Genomic DNA, 4,765 nt, shown 5'->3' on the forward strand with positions numbered 1-4,765 from the left:
AGGAGTTACAGAAAAACTAATTTCGGGAGCTGGCTCTAATACCATGTTAGACCAGGTAGTAACTCCTCAAAACAATTCGTTGATTTCATTTAGGTTGGTGTTTATTATATACATGAGGGAGAGACTGTTCATTTCATCTCCCGTGACTATTCATATTCTCTATTATTTATTTACATCAATTTCAGTTATTCACCCAATCCTGATGATTAGGTGTCAACAGTGACCCTCCTTGCCTTTGAGCGCATGAGCACACCCTAAAGGCCTAAAGGCTTAGAAGCATGTTCCTTCGTCCCTTCAGAGTACGCCAGTGCGCCCTCCTTCTCTCCTTGAGTGCATGAGTGCAATGTGAATGCCTAAAGGCCCAAAAACCCATCCCTTTGACCCTTCAGAGTGCGGCAGTGTTCCCTTGATGGTCTTCTTCACTTGATTAAGCACATGAGTGCACTACAAAGTTCTAAATGAACCTTGACCTTCCTCCGTGCTTTGAAAGTGTGCCCTCCTAATTTGCATGCCTATTTTCTCATGCATGCAAGTGATTTTGTACTTTCATTAATATATTTTCATGTTCAGTTACATGTGATGGCTCGTTGTACATGATTCACAAGTATTGTTGCATATTTAGGTTGCTTTAAGCTAATCTTGTCATTATGAGTGTGTTTCCACAAACAAGTGTTCGAGCTACAAGTATTGTCACCTTGTCATCATCTGTTGGAGCCATGCCTCCCCGTAAAGTTACCTCCAAAGAAATCTCAAAAGCAAGCACTAAGGAACTTGTTGAAGTTCCCAATCCAACCATTCCAATATATCTAGATATACAATGTTTTATTGATAAGACTACAAAGATCACATGGAGAAATATATACAACACATTCATGTAGAAACAATTTCCTGAGGACTTGGAGGACTTACCAGTGTACATCAATATTAAGAGGTCCGGGATGCACAGGATCGCATGCAGATTCCCCATCGTCCCTTTTGAAAAAGTGATTGATTGGATCATTACACACATGGATGACTCTTATCATATGCTTCATAGAGACAGTGGCAGTCAGCTCGCAAATTATTATGGAGAAGACATGCAAACATACTATAAGATGCTTAGGCCCATAGAATATGCAAATAATGACTTCTATACTAGATGGGCCGACCTCAACACAAGTGACATTATCATATCTTGGTGTTGAGAGCCTACTAAGTTTTTCCATCATGCATCTGCAGTTTATCCGACAAAGTTACTCAAAGATGTGTATCATTATTTGATATCCATGTGTTTTTAGTTGCATGGGTGCAAGAACACTAAGGTGTTTGAAGAGAGTTGGATATATATGCTCCATATTGTGGTAACCTCCTGTAAATATTTCAATTGGGCATATATATTTTCATTTGAGTTGCAACATCATGTGGGGCAGGAAAAAGCATCTTTGAGGGTGAACCAAGCCCTATAATTCTACATGTATGCATTTATTTTAGGTAGGATCTATGCACAGTATGCGTTCCCAGGAATGTATTGGAACTGGACCCTTGAGAACAAGTTCCCAGTTTAATTTCCCTGCAGAGTTTTATCATAATCAATATTTGAGCTCAATCCTCCTTGCATGACTGATCAGGTGAAGGATTCACTTCAAGATATCACGGATTGGTTTGCAGCACGTGAAGGGACATACATAAAATGTTTTGGTTGTCAGATATTCCCTCATCTCATGTCACGGTATGTGACCAATAAGGTGGTCATGTAGGAAGTAACAAATCAATTAGACAAGGGATTGTCAAGAGTTCTTAAAAGGAGGAAGAAATCCCCTTGGACCACCTTCCCATTCAGGATCGAATCATGAGTTAAAGAGCCACAAGGTGAAAACAACATAGATACAAGATCTGGATCACTTGCATTTCGCCACCAAGGATTTTCATGGATATGATCCCAGGAGAATATGTCGGCAACATTGTAAAAGGATCGATCATGGTACGTGGTATTCTTCAATATCTACAATAGAAGATGAGAAGATAAGGAATTGGTACAATGAAAACATGAAGGCACATCCAAATATAGAAACCAATTCACCCCAAGATCCACCAACTCAAGAATTGCAGGTGCAGGAGGAAGAACAAATAACCCCTTAAGCAAGGAATATAGCTCCCAAGAAGAGGATCAGATATGATTCGACGGGAGAGAGAAGCAGAAAGTGGAAATTTGATCCTCTAAACATAGGATCTATTCAATCAAAATAGGATATGAGGGGAAGCGGAAGAAGATGAGGAGAAGAGGCAGCAGGATGATTTGCTTCAAAAGAAACAAGAAGAAGAGGAGGAGAGGAAAAGGATAGAAGAAGAAGAACAGAGGCAGTCCCAGGAGGAAGAAGCAGCACAAAGATTGGAAGAAGAACAGTTGACTCAAGAGATAGAAGAGGAAGAATATACCATTCAACCCATGGATGATGATCCAAGAACTCCAAAGGAACCTCCCCTCACAAGTGGTCATCTTCCATTTGGAGAGATGGGGATCACACCTCCACCGACAGAGAGAATCATGGATATATGCAGTGTAGCATTCGATCAAATTAAGAATAGGATTGTGCAGTAAAGGCATAGATACTTTCCTAATGATCCTCAAAATATAGTGTCAATTGCTACAAATAAGGTGATAACTTACAACACCAAAAGGAATCCTAGGGAATTCATGGCAACAAATGTTGCTTTTTCCATAGTAATACAAGATAAATCTGAGTATCTTCTGAGTGAGAATGATATATTAAGGAAAGAACTCGCTACAATGAAGCAACAAGTGGAACATCTTGCGGCGGAGAATAAATGGTTTTCATCACAGAGTTTCAACACTGCAGAATGGCAGGCATCAATGCAGGAAGAACGTGGGCCAATGGAGGATGCCATGGCATGATTATATGATGAGATGATACTTATACAATAGGTGGCGGCTCCTCTCGTTGGAATCTAAAAGAAAGCATAGGAAGTGGTAATATCCTGAAAGTAGTAAACAAAGTGGTTGACCATCTTCAGGAGTGGGTTGCCAAGTATCTAGATGCTCCGTAACATTTGGAAAAGATAAACAGGATTGTCATTGAAATGGATAGAGTTTTGTTGATACTCCACCATCAAAACTACATGCGCCTTGGATAATAGTCAATTAGTACTATTACTACCTATAATTGACTGCATAATGGTTTCAAGTCTCTAACACAAAATCATGGGATACCCTTAATAGGATCACTTGAACAAATCAGAGGCAGAGAAGTCATCTTCCAGGTTATCAGGAAATATATTGACAAATTCAAACAGGGAATAGAACAGGATGGCTTGGAGATTACCAAAGACATTATTCTACAGTACGCCATCGTACCAGTCAAAGCTAATATGAAACATTCATGGCTATGGAATAATGTATAGTAAAGCTCCAAGACCATTTTGACAGAGGCACTGGAGGTGAAGATGCACTACATAAGGGACTTTGTAGTTCAAGTCAAAGCCATTTCAATGAAGTTCAGAGCATAGCACACTTACATTACAATGAGCTCCATGAGGAAGTAAATGATTTATCAATTTGATGAGCATTTAACCCATTATCAATTTTGTCTTATTAGGCCATCATCTCATATGTAATTTGTATTATGTAATAAATGGTATGTAATGAATTTCAAGGGACACATGTGGAATGTGAATAGTCACACATGGAATGTAATGAGTTATGAATAAAATGTGAATAGTCATAGAAGTCATAGATTCATGAGGAAGCTCAAAGGTCATTGTTATTTGTTATAAATAGCTCCTCATAACTAAAGCTAGGGGCTTGGATTCTTGGAGTCTTGCCTTGGCTTCTCTTGTATGACATAGGAGATAGATCATTCTTTGGAGAAGCAGGTTTTGGCTTCATGTTACACTATTTGATATAGTGTTTTATCTATGTAACAATGTACTTGGATCTTTCATTCTTAATCAGAAGCTTTATGAGACGAAACTTCTTCATACATGTATTGTAGATGGACTATCCTAGTTATGTTTATGATATATGTCTCTTTAATTACATACTAAGTTAATGAACTAATTTGTTACTTAGTTGTGTTTATTATTGAATAAGTGTTGTTATGCTTTAATTATTGGTGTTTATTATGTGGACTAATCTACAGGAAATTAACAAGTCTTTCTCTTCCTTCCTAGGTCCCCCTTTAGGATAGTACTATTACTTTTCTAAACGGTGGCTCGTTTTCCCTACCAATCATGGATGTTCCCTGATGCACCTTACATTGGGAGTCTCACAAATCTCACACACTTGCTTCCCCAAAGAGGTGTTGCATTCTCTTACGTGTAATCGTAACCAAGGCTTATCTGTGAAAACTTTCAAATGATGGTTGGACTATATGACCAGATGGGACTCCTACACCAAATGATGTGAGGTTTAATTGGGACTTCACATCGGGGAGATCGCCTTACAATGTTGGTGGCATACAGCACCATCAACAGATCCTTATGACATTTTGCTTTTACTATTGAGCTCCTCTGTGTAATTCTTTATGATTGAAAATGCCACAAGAAAAAAGATTAAACTAATGAATATCATAAGAAGTAATTATCAGTTTAGAGGGTGACCCAAAAATCAACATGGTATTAGAGCTATGGTGAAAGAACAACCCTTGAAGTAGAAATCTTCTATGATTCAAATCATCATCTAGGGCTTAATTTGTCAACTAGCCCCATATGCCTTAGTTTCAGAACCTCAATTCATCTACCTCCATTGATAGAACCTCATAATCATATT

Source organism: Pinus tabuliformis, chromosome 5_1, assembly GCF_031772625.1.
Source record: "Pinus tabuliformis cultivar Carrire ecotype Pingquan chromosome 5_1, CPIR1, whole genome shotgun sequence".
In the NCBI taxonomy this organism is placed as follows: Eukaryota; Viridiplantae; Streptophyta; class Pinopsida; order Pinales; family Pinaceae; genus Pinus; species Pinus tabuliformis.